This window comes from Tursiops truncatus, chromosome 5, assembly GCF_011762595.2.
Source record: "Tursiops truncatus isolate mTurTru1 chromosome 5, mTurTru1.mat.Y, whole genome shotgun sequence".
Taxonomy (NCBI): Eukaryota; Metazoa; Chordata; class Mammalia; order Artiodactyla; family Delphinidae; genus Tursiops; species Tursiops truncatus.
Genome location: NC_047038.1, coordinates 54526206 through 54541471, shown reverse-complemented (window position 1 = coordinate 54541471; position 15266 = coordinate 54526206).

Sequence of the window (15266 nt, the reverse complement as noted above, 5' to 3'; positions counted from 1 at the left end):
ATGTGCCACATCTTCTTTATCTATTCATCTGTCAATGGACACTTAGGTTGCTTCCATGCCCTGGCTATTGTAAATAGAGATGCAATGAACATTATGGTACATCCCATCTCATCTTAAGAAAGAAAGTGACACACATGAAGATTCTTTCCTGCTTGGTTTCTAGCACACTATGTTACCTGGTTTTCCTTTCATATCACTGGCTTCTCTTTCTTAAATCTCTTTACAGATTCTTCTTCATCTGTTTGAGGTCTAAATGTTGAAATGTCCCAGGTCTAAGTCTTTGTATTTAAAAAAAAATCTATCTACACCTGTTCTTTTGGCCATCTCATTCAGATTCATGGCATGAATTACCATCTATGCATGGCTGACTTCCAAATGTGTATGTCTACATAGATATCTCCCTAGACCTTAACAGAACAAAACTCAGAAGCCAACTTGACATTTACACTTAGGCATGTAATTAACATCTCAAACTTACCATTTTCAGAACTGACCTCTTGATATGCTCTTCCTCCCCTTTATCATGCTTCTTCACCTGCCTTCTTTATCTGAATTAACTGAAATTCTACCTTTCCAATTGTGCCATATCAGAAACTTGAGGGTCATACTGGACTCCACCTTCTCTCTTTCCACACTATGTCTGGTTTCTCAGCAAGTATTTAGAATGATCCTTCAGAACATATTCAGAATTTCACCACATCTCACCAGCACTTCTATTCCACCCAGATCCAATTCTCTACCAAATCTCATTTTAATTATTTTCATATATTCTTAACTAGTTTCCCAGTTTATACATTTGTCCATATTCTCAACGCAGTAGTCAGAAATTATAGAACTATGTGAGTCAAATCAAGCCAACTTTATGCTCTATTCCTTCTAATGGCTTTTTGTCACACTTAGATTAAAGTTCAATATGGTCTTAATACATTCAGACTGTTGTAACAAAAATACCACAAACTAAGTAGCTTATAAACAACATAAATTTATTTCTCACAGTTCTAGAGGCTAGGAAGTCCAAGATCAAGGCATCAGAGGGTTCAGTGTCTGGTAAGAGCCCACTTCCACATAGCTACCTTCTGGCTGTGTCCTCATATGGCAGAGGGGGCAAGTGATCTCTCCAGGGCTTCTTTTGGTTTTTTTGTTTTTTGGGGTTTTATTTGCGGTACGCGGGCCTCTCACTGTTGTGGCCTCTCCCGTTGCAGAACACAGGCTCCGGACGCGCAGGCTCAGTGGCCATGGCTCATGGGTCCAGCCGCTCCACGGAATGTGGGATCTTCGCGGACCAGGGCACGAACCCGTGTCCCCTGCATCGGCAGGCGGACTCTCAACCACTGCGCCACCAGGGAAGCCCCCAGGGGCCTCTTTTGTAACAACACTAATCTGGTTCATAAGGGTGGATCCCTCATGACCTAATTACCTCCCAAAGGCCCACCTCAAAATATCATCACATTGGGGATTAGAATTTTAACATACGAATTTGGGAGAACCCAAACATCAGGCAGTAGCAAACATCTTACTGTGACCTACAAAGTCTTACCATATCTGGCTTCTATAATCTCTTTGACTTTAATTTTATCACTCTCTTCCCAGTTTTCTTTGTCTAACTACAGGGGCCTCTTTACGGTTCCTCAAACATGCCCAGACCCCATTTGTCACAGACTTTTTGCCCCTGCTCTTTCCTTTTCCTGAAAGGGCCTTGCCCTGGATAGCACCATGAGTTCCTCTCCCATGGGTTCAGGTCTATTCTCAAAATTACTCTGCAGTAAAGAATTTCAGGCAACCCTATCTAAAATGCACTCTCCTACCCTCCCAATAAACTTTAGTTTTTTCATCACTGCTTTGTATTTTCTACTTAGTACTTATTACTGTCTAACATACCACATAATATCCTTCTTTTTTTCCATTTTTATCTATCATCAATATAATTCTATATAGAAAAAAATTTTGTCTGATTTCTTCAATGAAGAATCCCACAAACGTGAAATAATATAGTACATAATGACAAAACCTTTTACCTAATAGGCATATGAAAAATATTTATTAACTGAATGAAGGAATGAATGCTTCTTTCTTTTATCTTACCATTCTGCTGTCTCACAATTTCAAAGTGAACACTGGAGGGCTAACCATCACATCTATATTCTATGCAAAAAAAAATTTTTTTTAATGAGGAAAGACCAAGTGCAAAATATTGTCTACAGCTAATTAAACTCCTTAAAAAAACGTTCCCAAATCCTCATACAATGGATCTCATCCACTTTTTATAAAACATAGCATATTAGGATTTTTAATCTATTTACATAAAAATTTGGTAGATAAATTTTCTTTTGTAATAGGCCTTATTCAGTTTTAATATCAGAGTTAAGCCAACTTCTTTGATTTATAAAGGCTGTATTTTTCCTCAAATAGATTTTCTGCCAAAGCTAGGACAAAAATTCCCCTAGACATACTGAAGTTAATAAAAATAGATTATCTTTTTTTAAGTCAGAAGTGAATGATTTAATTTGTAAAAGATTGTGTACTCATCAGCAGAAGGGGCTATTTAATGCAGTTATATTTGCTTTATAGAAATAAAAACTTTATCTTTGGCCCCTTCATGTTAAAGACTCCATATGTTTCTAACTCATTGTAACTCACTACAATTTTTTTAATGAATACTGTTACCATTCACAGAGTTTTCCAAACACTGAGCCAGAATATAGTGATCTACCCAGATACTATTTCCCTCAGTCCCAAAGGCAGTGAAACCTTCCAGATACCATGTAAATATTTTTGTCATGTGTGCCATGAGTAGAAAGGGTTTGGAAAGCACTAGTCTAGGTATTTTCTTTGGATTTATAACAGCAAATAATCTCAGTTGCTAATTCCTCTCAAATAATTTAATAACTAGCAGGAGACTGAGTGAAACAAAATATAGTAATACAAACCAAAATTTAAATATTAATTAAACCTATATGAAGCTTAACATATAAAGTTTAATGGATTATTATGGAAAATGCAATTACCTTAATTCCCATACACACAAAGAATATTGCCAGAAAATCTTTATAATTCATTCCCAGCTAATTGTGTGGCTATTTGACAGTCCTAGAGCGAAGTATCAGCGTGCCCACCAGATACCTGTGTCATTTATAAATTAAGTATACTCAGAAATGGAGAGAGTTTTGTCTTCTGAAGAAACTATAGATAGCAATAGTCATGGTAGTTCCAGGCCTCATGAATTAACAGACTTCATGAACACACCTCAGGGCTTGTGGATATTTGGCCACTTGCTTTTATGCACCATATTCATCACTACGGTCACACTCTTAATACTAATGTTACTGTCTATTGTACTGACCACCTGTCTGATATGTACCCTCAAATCGTGCTATTCTTTCTAATATGTCAGTGTGGTCTTGAGAGCACATTATCACTCTACCAGTGCATTGCTAGTATATTAACAAGTAACACTAGCTTAGTTATAGTTCAAGAGGCTCTAAGATTTAAAGCCACAGAATATTTGAGCAAAGTGCTTTTCTTGTACAGTTTCTCATTTGATGCCCATCAGAGCCAAAAAGAATTAGGAGAAACTAAATATTTTCATTCAAGTTTCACAGCTGAGAATGGTAAGACAAAGTTTTCTCTCCTCCTCACCATTAACCTCACCAAGTAAAAGAAATGGTTAGGGATAGGCTCTGGAATTCAGTCTCATTTCCAACACTCACTGATTCTGGAATATTGGTCCCATTGGTTAAAATTCCCAATTTTATCCCCTGTGCTTCCTTGTCTGTCAAGTAAGATTAAAAAGAAAAATTACTGGGCTTCTCTGGTGGCACAGTGGTTGAGAGTCCGCCTGCCGATGCAGGGGACACGGGTTCAGGCCCCGGTCCGGGAAGATCCCACATGCCACGGAGCGGCTGGGCCCGTGAGCCATGGCCGCTGAGCCTGCACGTCCGGAGCCTGTGCTCCGCAACGGGAGAGGCCGCAACAGTGAGAGGCCCGCGTACCGAAAATAAAATAAAATAAAATAAAATTTACCTCATAGAGCTATTGTGAGCACCACATGAAGTAATTCTCATAAAGTCCTTAGAATAGGACTTGGAACAAGTTATGCAATGCATAAATGTTAGTGGATATTATTATTTTTTATTATTAATTTTTGAATTTTATTTTATTCTATTTTTTATACAGCAGGTTCTTATTAGTTATTTATTTTATACATATTAGTGTATATAAGTCAATCCTAATCTCCCAATTCATCCGACCACCACCCCTACCCCTCTTCCCCCCCTCAGTGTCCATACGTTTGTTCTCTACATCTGTATCTCTATTTATTCCTTGCAAACCGGTTCATCTATACCATTTTTCTAGATTCCCCATATATGTGTAGCAGAACTTCCTACATATATCCTCCAGTTTCAATAGTCTATACTTCTACAACTGGCCAACTCATTTATTTGATCCCCTTCCTCCTCATTAAATCTCTTTTAATTGTGGCATTTTTATTTAGATGTGTTAATAAGTCAAATGTTTATTCTCTTCCAGCAGTTATTCTGTCACATCCAGAAGAATTTGCATGTCACTGATATTATACATTATTAGATTGTTAGTTTCTCTCTCAGGGCAATTTTATTTTCAAGTTTTTGAGCCTTAAGTTACTCTTGATTTTTGCTATTCCACCCTACACATCATTTATTGCCCATAAGACGGAAAAGTCATATTTGGGCTTAAAGTGAGATTTGAAAGAAAGGTTAGAGGTTAGAGTAGAACTATTCAAACTGGGTTATAATGAATCCATTTGTGACACACTGTGGGATTATTGGATGTAAGAGAAGCACAAATTCAGCTAGGTGTTAAGATTTAGATGGCTCTGATTCATGTCGTACCATGTATCAATTTGACAGTCAGACAAACCTTACCCAAATGGAATCCAATCTCAGAGCCTTAAGAGATTTGCCCATTCCTAATTAGTGGAAAAGTAGGAAAATATCATATCCCTACTGCCCTCAGGAAAAAGAAGAAATGCAATTTGTTAATTGTCAACTGCCAGACTGTGCCCTTTACTTGTCAGTCAGAAGGATAGTTCTGGTTACTAATTTGATCCTTTAGTACAATAGAAGAAAGGCAGTGAGTAAAAATATTTTCACTAGTGGATGTTATAATTCACCAGATATCAGGAATAATTACCATTAATTCACTCACATGAGGTCATATTGAAAATTCACATCTGGGTTAGTGTTTACAAAGATTTCATTTGTGACCTTGAATAGTGTTACCAAAGGTGTTAATGCAATGAGAGTTTACCAATGTATGGAAGTTCTCTTAAGCATAACTTACTTATGATCACCCACACTAAGTCTGCACTTCATAAATCTATGCAGAAACTTAAATGAAGACAACTAATTGTGCAAGCAGGGAAAATATGTTCTGATGAAAACTTGGGTTTTTTTAATATTATAGAAGAAATAAATTCTTTAATTTTACTAAACTGAGGGAAGAACCTGTTCAAAGGTTTGAAAGATTTTCAGAAAATGCCAAATAAGTTAGTTATTGGCTTGCAGATAAAATATGTAAATCAATGCTACCCTGAATTTATGTTTATCAACCTCAGCTGTACCTCCAAAGTTAAATTCCAGTCTGACTACATTTTCCTAATAAGTTCTGACTCACTGACCCGGTTGATAATTTCAGACCTACCCCTTATTCCACCTTCAACCCCTGACTCTTCTCTAACCCCCACTCTCAGCAGATGATCATTTCTCATAATTCACACAGAAAACTGAAGCCATCAGCTCACTACCTCTTCAACTGTGGGCCACAAAACTTATGAATTCCTTTAAGTCTGCCTTTTATCTAGATTTTTCTTATTATTTAAACAAACTCAAGATACTACCATATTAAAAAAATACAAAGCAGAAACATTACTGAATTCCTCAGGCTCCTAAAACTGTTACTTCATCTTTCTCCTTCCCTTCATAGTCATAATGCTACAACTATCTCTATTAGCTACCTTTACTTCTTCAATCTGGATTTACTCTTTAAACCACTGGCTCTGACTCTCATACCTAGGCAACTAAAACACTTATTTTGTTCAGGAATGGTGGCTTGAGGTCATTGTAGGCAAGCTCCCCAGTGAAGAAGAACAAATTTAGATAACTAATACTTCGCATTTTCAAAACTTAGTACAAAGCTATAGTAATCAAGAAAGTGTGGTACCGGTAGAAGAATAGTCATAGATAAATGGACAGAATTGAGAATCCAGAAATAAACCCTTACACTTATGGTCAATTGATTTCAACAAGAATATCATACTAAGACAATTTAGTGGGGAAAAGAATGGTGCTGAATGTTCACATGCAAAAGAATGAAGTTGAATGCCTCCCTTATACTTCACACAAAAATTAACTCAAGATAGCAGAAATAAATGTTAAAGGATAAAAACTAGAGCACTCTTAGATGAAAACATAAGGATAAATCTTGACCTAGGTTAGAAAACCTAGGATAAATCTTGACCTACTTAGATATGACACCAAAAGCATAAGACAAAAAAGGAAAGATAAATTGGTCTCCGTTAAAAAAACAAAACCATTGTACTGCAAACAATAACATTAAAAATATCAAAACATACAGGCATGATGAGAAAACATATGTTTAAATCAAATATCTGATAAAAGAGTAAATCCAAAATATATAAAAAACTCTTACAACTCAATAATACAAAGTAAATAATATTATTTTATGACTCAGTAACAAAAAGAAATAATATTTTAAAATATAAATAAAGAATCTCATTATACATTTCTCCAAAGAAGGTACACAACTGGCCAATGAGCACATGAAAAAATGTTCAACAGCATTATCTATTAGGAATACGGAAATCTAAACCAGAATCAAATACCACTTCACATACCCCATAATGGGTATAATCAAAAAGGCTAGATAATAAGTGGAGTCAAGGATATGGAGAAATTGGAATCTTCATACATTGCTGGTGAGAATGGAAAAAGGTGAAGCTGCATTAAAAAACAGTTTGACAGTTCCTCCAAATGTTAAACATAGAGTTGCTTTGTGACCTAGCAATTTCATCACCAGATACACATCCCAGATAAATGAAAATACAGTCCATGCAAAACTTGTACATTGATGTTTATAGCAACATTACTCATAGTAAACAAAATTGAAAATAACCCAAATATTCTTTAACTGATGAAAGGATAAATAAGATAATAAAATGTCATGTACTATTATAATGGAATAAAATTCAGCAATAAAAAGTAATGAAGTACTGATACAACATGGATAAACCGTGAAAATGTTATATATAATATAAATATTAATGTCATATAAAAATTATCCCAAGTCTTAAAGATTTAGTATAAAAATGACTTTAAGTCCTTGCCAACAAATGACACATTTTAATTAGATTTTTAAACAATTTTATATCATTATAAAGATTTAGATTTATATAAAAGTTTACATTTCAAAGTAAAATAAAGTATAATACATTATTATAGTTTATATAGTGTTTCTTTGTGTGTGTGTGTTTTCCTTCTGATTTTTTTTTTAACATCTTTATTGGAGTATAATTGCTTTACAATGGTGTGTTAGTTTCTGCTTTATAACAAAGTGAATCAGCTATACATATACATATATCCCCATATCTCCTCCCTCTTGCGTCTCCCTCCCATCCTCCCTATCCCACCCCTCTAGGTGGTCACAAAGCACTGAGCTGATCTCCCCATGCTATGCGGCTGCTTCCCACTAGCTATCTATTTTACATTTGGTAGTGTATATATGTCCATGCCACTCTCTCACTTCATCCCAGCTTACCTCTCCCCCTCCCCATATCCTCAAGTTCATTCTCTACATCTGCATCTTTATTCCTGTCCTATCCCTAGGTTTTTCTGAACCATTTTTTTCTTTTTTTTTAGACTCCATATATATGGGTTAGCATATAGTATTTGTTTTTCTCTTTCTGACTTATTTCACTCTGTATGACAGACTCTAGGTCCATCCACCTCACTATAAATAACTCAATTTTATTTCTTTTTATGGCTGAGTAATATTCCACTGTATATATGTGCCACATCTTCTTTATCCAATCATCTGTCAATGGACACTTAGGTTGTTATGATGTCCTGCTTTACCTACAGTTACCTTACTAATCCATCAAAAATTCCCATGAAGAAATAGCAATTTTTCTCCATCATGCAGAAGGGTACATGGAGGCAAAGTAGTTTAAATGATAATCTCCAAATGGTACGTGATAATTAAATAGAATAATTATTTATCTGGTATTTTCTAACAATGTAATTAGAGTTATTCTAAAAGAAAAAGACACTTTTTTCCATAGTAAACAGATGGAGAGGAGAATTAAGGCAATTTAAATAAGGAAGGGGAAAGGGAAAATTTTCTCAGTTTTCTAAATATTTTAGCTGAGTTCATTTTAAGTCTAGAATCACATGAATAATTAACTAATTTCTTCATTTCTGTGTATATTTGACCTTAATAGCATGAAGTTTTATGCCTATCAGAAGCATCCAGACAATCGCTGCCCATTTTACCTTGCCATGCCCCTTCATCCAAATAAATAGAGAAAGAATTCGGATTTGTAAGTTCAACTATATTTTAATCCTCATATTTATTTTCCTTGATGGATATTTTAAAACTAATTAGGGCTTCCCTGGTGGCGCAGTGGTTAAGAATCCACCTGTCACTGCAGGGGACACGGGTTCAAGCCCTGGTCCGGGAAGATCCCACATGTTGCAGAGCAACTACGTCTGGGCGCGACAACTACTGAGCCTGTGCCCTAGTGCCCACGTGCCACAACTATTGAAGCCCACGTATCTAGAACCCGTGCTCTGTAACAAAAGAAGCACCGCAATGAGAAGCCCGTGCACCGCAATAAAGAGTAGCTCCCGCTCGCCGCAACTAGAGAAAGCCCATACACAGCAAAGAAGACCCAGCGCAGCCAAAAATAAAAGAAATAAATTTAAAACAAAAAAGGTGAATAAGCACTAAAAATTCATCTTTCAATAAAAAATCTAATTAAATTAATTCTCAAAAAATTCTTCAGTATAGATTTTGATTCTCATCATGCAGGAAGAGAGGTTGAAAGTAAGCTTATCACAAGAAAAAAACATATACCTATTTTCCAAAGAGAAAAGATTGCTGACTTGTGCATTTCTAGTGAGCAAATATTAAGTAGTCTGAACTTCCTCAGATGTGGTCAGAATGCAAATTAGATAGTAGACGCACACATTTACCTATGTAAACTAACCAATGGAAATTCTCTGGATTTCTACACAGGCTGAAAACAATTCAGCTTTCTACTACAATTTGGTATTTAGTCAACATTTCAGGTTTTCTTTGAAGGTCAATGAAAACTAATGACTAAATATGGGTACAAACAATTGAGAAGTTTTTTCCCCTCAAGGATATAGACTAAAACTATCTTCCAATGAGAAATAAAAAACAGAAGACAAGGTTTTATGTCTGGATTATCTAGATTTATTACCTACTTTGAAAAATGTTCTACTTCACTCTTCACTCAGCTTAGACAAAGATAATCCTTTAAAAATATGGTTTAAAAAAAGATGACTTTCAAATTTACATTCTCCTTTAGCTGTTGTATTACTAAAAGAAATAAATCTTCAAAGTGCAAAAGAACTGAATCAGTGCTTTCTGCACTAAATTACTTATCTTTGAGGTTTTGATTCAGATCATATTGAGAGTGACCAAATCTATTATATATGGGTTTATACTGAATATACAAAAACATTATTTTTACATTTTGCTTTGTTCCACTGTCTCTGTCACGATTATAATTTCTAAGATATGTCATCATATTTATTCATATTTACGAAAGAGTAGAGCAATTTTTTTAATATTTATCAAAACAGCATATTACATATTCACATATAAAATATTTGAGAAAATCACCTTCCTTGAAACAAACTATAAAAGCCTTAAAGCTCTACAGTGACAGACTTGGTCGGCCACACAGCCAGTGTAGAATTGGATTCAGCATGATTATTTCTGGGCAATAATTCAGAGCAAATAACATCAAGGAAGGCTCGCGTAAATCCAGATGGAAAAAGTGGATTTAAATCAAACTAATAGGTTGCAAAATATATGAAATATGCTTTGTACTGTGCCTTGGAGACACATGGCCAAATCCATATTCAAAAAGTAAAAACAAACCAGAGTGATTTGAGGAATAAATTACTTGTCATCGTGATCTTTAAAAATGCCAGAATTTAAGGCAAAAATATAATCCTAACATTTATTGCAGCAAAAATAAATGTCAACATATCAGACTTAACTGGCAAAGACTTGTGGTAGCATTTCTACAGAATGAAAGGAACATGACAAGCTGTATTTCACATTTATTAGAATGAGATTTGGTCTTCTTTGCCATAAGCAGTAGATTTAAGCAATTTATTTTAATTTACTTCATGGTATTGAAGAAAACATTGACTCAGATAAGAAAAAAATGCCATATAATCTTGTTCACTGAAGCAATCCATCAATCTCAGAAGCTAAATATGTATGATGACAACACCAAGCCTTTATAGTTAGAAAGAAGAATTGAGTACAAAATGGCTGTGACATAGTCCATGTCCCAGGCAGCATATATGAGTGGGAAATTCTGCATGGATGCATAGTCATACATAATATATACAATAATTTTCTTGTATCTTTCCTTCATATTGCTGCAAAGCTGACAGTGAATAATGCCCAGGCCTAAGAATGTCTTTAACTTTTCCTACCGAAGTAGGTTCCTTTTTATAAAAGTTGTAATTTATATATGTACTAAATACGTAATTGTTAATTGAGTACCATTTGCCCAAATAAACAAGGTTTCTGGGCTTTTACATATTTGATATTTTGCAATCCATTTAAAGGAAATATCTCCTCTATATTCTATAGATAGAGAATATTCATAAAATTCAGAAACTATGGACAAAATGACAAGCATACTTTCTGAAGACTTGATAAAGATCAAGCATAACAATGTTTATCATATTAAAATGTGTAGAGCTGACTACTTAAAGCCAATAGGTACATAAACATAATAAATATGTATGTATATAAATCCAAATGTTTGCTTACACATTGAGTGTGCATAGATAAATACATAAATACCTTTTTCAGGAGGGCAAAAACTAAGTTTTTATTTGCATGAAGGAATGTGCAATTATACATGCAAATCTTGAAATTTCTAGTATGAAAATTAGTAATTTCAACACACTGCACTCTGCAAAGATATTTACATTTAAATATGAATCCACTTAGCAGTTAGGTAGTAAACAAAATTTCACCTGTCTAAGCATAAATGTGTTTTATATAAATATCCTAAATGTTGAAAAACTATGTCATTATATGGGCTCAGCATATGCTGCCATGCTGCTAGTAAACACCAACAAGAAATTAGATAAAGTATTTTGAAATTCTCTTGCCCAGATACCTACTATGGAATTTTTATTTTAAAAGTCACTACTTGAAAATGAAGACCTTAACAATAAACATTTTATATGCATTTGTTTGAACATTTAACGTTAATTTTAAATGCCCAAATTCTTGCCCCAAACAACGTGAAAAAGAGTACTTTCATATTGTTTGGGGCAAGAGTGAGAAGTTTAATACAAACTAGGGATATAGTATGGCAAAATTTACTGTTCTCCTTAGTTTATATATACTCTATATATTCTTCTGCCAAATTAATGTGTGTTATAAAAAATAATAAATAAATTGTGTTGTAGAAATTCATCTTTCAATAATGCAATTCCATCCACCATTTACAATTTTTTGTTTTCATTTTTGGCTGCAACATACTGAGAAATCTGTTTTGATTAATGAGTGAAATAGCTCACTTATGATGAGTTTGCTAAATCTGAACATCTATTAGTCCATTCAATGAAAAAAAAATTAGTATGCACATAGCCCAGTGCCAGGCATATTGTATATAGTTTATGAATATATGTAAAACTCTTCTATGACAACTAGTGAACTAAGTGCTTCAGATTCAGAACACCTGACCGTCAAAACTCTCCTAGTCTAGTGAAGAATACAGGCAAGTCAAATTCAGCATGATGAGTGATACAGTAGGAGTATGAAAATGGGGGAAACACCTAATTCTCGTTGGCCAGACAACCATAGGGTCAAAGGGAATTATAAGATTGTAGCTATGAAAGAGAGCATACATGAAAAGTGATACATAACCTGGGGTTTGAAAGATAAGTGGAGGTTATCTAGGTGGGTGAGTATGTTCTGTTGGGGAACAAATATGGCATGATATGGTATGATATGACATGTTCTATTTGGAGAAATGCAACTGGCAGCATTAGGAGACATCAATACTAATAATTGTTAAAAGCTATAGTTAAAGCTGTAAGTAATTTTTGTCTTTCTCCTGCCGTATATTATCATTTCCCTTCACTCAGATAAAAAGGGAATCTAACTACCCAACCAAAAGCAAAATAAGTTACCAGTTAAAGAGTCAAGGGGTTTGCACATAAAAACATTAAAAATATATGACTCCTTTGAGTAAAAATAAAACCAAGTCAAATGAAACAACATTTTAAGTTTAAACAGAAAGAATTATTACTTTAAAAATAGGGATTTTTAAGATCAATAGTAAGTTTTTAAAAATTATAATGTGAATATAAATATTTTTGTTAGTTTCCTTCCAAATATGAAAACTATATTTTAATTAGAAGTCACATGTAATTCATCTTTCATGTTTGTTTTATATAATATACTAAAGGTATCTTCTGATTAGTCACTTTTATTTGATATTTTATTACTCCTGCTAACAGATAACATGATGGTCAAAAAAAAAATCTTGGGAATTATTTTTAAGTATAATATTAATATTATAACTTTTGTATTAATAACTATACATTGCTAATCTCCTACATCTAATCAAGCAGGTTTTCAACTCACAAAAACTCAGCTGGAAACTTTAAGTGAATCTTAGGAAGTCCATTAAAACTCTTAGCTATTTAGTATCTTTACTACAAGATGAATGATACTGACTTTTCATTAGAGTAGGTATGTGTGTAGGATCATTTCTTATTATAAATGCTAAAAGTTTACACTTCCCACTTGGTGTTCTCAGGCTCTCTTTCTTACCTAAGACTCTGCAATGGCCACACAACAAAATTGGTTTTTGTCCTGATGGGATTAATATTAGAAGCCTCCTGATTGCAAGGGTATTTGGCCTCACTGCTGGCTTATGCCTCCTGATGCCAGCTTTGGCTATAAGCCTGGGCTCTTGAGCTCCATCATTATCCTCCCATAAGAACTCTATCCATTTTGTGTAGGTTTGACAATCGCCTGCTCATTGTTTCTTGTTGTTTTTTATTTGTATGTATCAGTTCCCTTTGGCCATCAATACTATACTCACTCTTACACCTATCTTGATTCATCCTGACGTACAGCTCTATCAATGAGCATTTCCTCTTCTTCAACTTCAAATAAATGGATTCATGCAGTGCATATTCTTCAGTGTCTGGCTTCTTATGCTCAAATTTTTCTCGTGAGATACATTCATGCTTTTGGAATACAGTAATGGTTTCTTTTTTTCCACTGTTGTATGGTATTTTATCAAGTTGTATGTATAGCAGTCAAATTAGGTATGCTCAAATACAACTCAGTAATTCTATTGTCAACGAGATGAAAAGTAAATCAATATAAAGGATCATGTACGTAGATACTAAACCCACTGTTATGAGTGGTAGTAGGGCAGTGGACGCCATCTGCTTCTCCCCATCTTTGGAGCAGTGGGCAGGTAATTGTGAATATAAACCATGAAGGTATTCACAACAGTTAAAAGCAATTAACTAACAATTCTTCAAACCAAGACTAAAGTAAATATATGTTACTAAAGGGAAAAATGACGTGGAGAGTAAAATATATAATTACCAAAATAAAAAGTGCAAATGCATACAAAGAAAAGAGTGATGCCCATTTTCAAGAACACAGACTAACAAATAATGCATTAAACACATTAGAATGGCTGTCTGTGGCAAGTGGATTGGGGTGGGGGAGAAAACAAAGGAAACGAGAGACAAACTTTGAAAGAATAAATGATAATATTTCAGGCACTGAAGCTATATGATTAATTCATTACTCCAAACCTGGGGTCCAACAAAAGAAAAAAAATCTAATCTCTCCAAAATATTTGTTTCTTAAATATATCTTACTATAGCTACTGCCATAGTCCAAGTCGCACTTGTGTCTTAAATGGACCACTGAAACACTTTTCTGTTTCATGCTTTCACTCTTTCACCCCTGTGGTCCTTTCTTCACCCAGCAATCACAGTGAGTTCTTTGAAACTTGAATCCTGTCAGATCCCTTTCCCTTCCTTGTTTAAAATAGCTGATAGAATTTCCTATTAGACTACTTCAGTCAAACAATTGAGTTGATTGGTATATGTTGTCACAAGAGAGATCAAACACCATGGGAGAAATATTGGGCATCTCCATAGGAAGATATTAGAAGGGACTGGTTATAAAATTGGGACTTATGTTGAGTGATTTTAGGTAAGGCTCATGGAAGCAAGACTTTGCTTTGGACTGGGTACTGACAAAAATGGGACAATTTTTATCATTCATTATCTCAATAATTTGCACTAGTTGGCAGAAGAAATTTAGAAAAGTTAAAGCTATATCAAATTCTTTACCAAAAAGAATGAGCAGACACTCATGTTAGTCAAGCGACAAGATGCTTGGTTATATTTGTGGTTTGCAGTGTGTTATTGGTTTTGTCTATGAAATGGTCTTTTGTCTCATGCCATCACAGTCACAGAGTGACATTATCTGAACTTGGTAGTAAAATTTTTGTGTTTAGTAGGAGAAAACTGTAACCTAGTTTTTTAATGCTGGGACAAACAGCTCAAAGGTTTCTTTTCTTTTTTTTTTTTTTTTTTTCACTTTATTTTTTTAATCAAGGCAGATGAAGTCAGGTTTCAGGACATTAATTCATGATATCTAGATCTTTACCATTGCCAACATTGTTCAGGAAGGTATTGAGAGAATATGGTGTACAGTTGGATACAATTTGGCCCTCTTTGATCTTTTTGTTGCAGACTGAATATTTGAGTTACCTGTTGTGTAAATGGCTGCAGAATAACACATAAGATTCAGGATACATGGACCAACTGTAACACAAACAATTGTCGAAAACAAAGTGGCCATCATTCTTTGTAATTGATTCTGATTCCAGGGTCTTACACAACCAAACCCAGGCAATGAAAACATGTCACAAAATGCAGCTG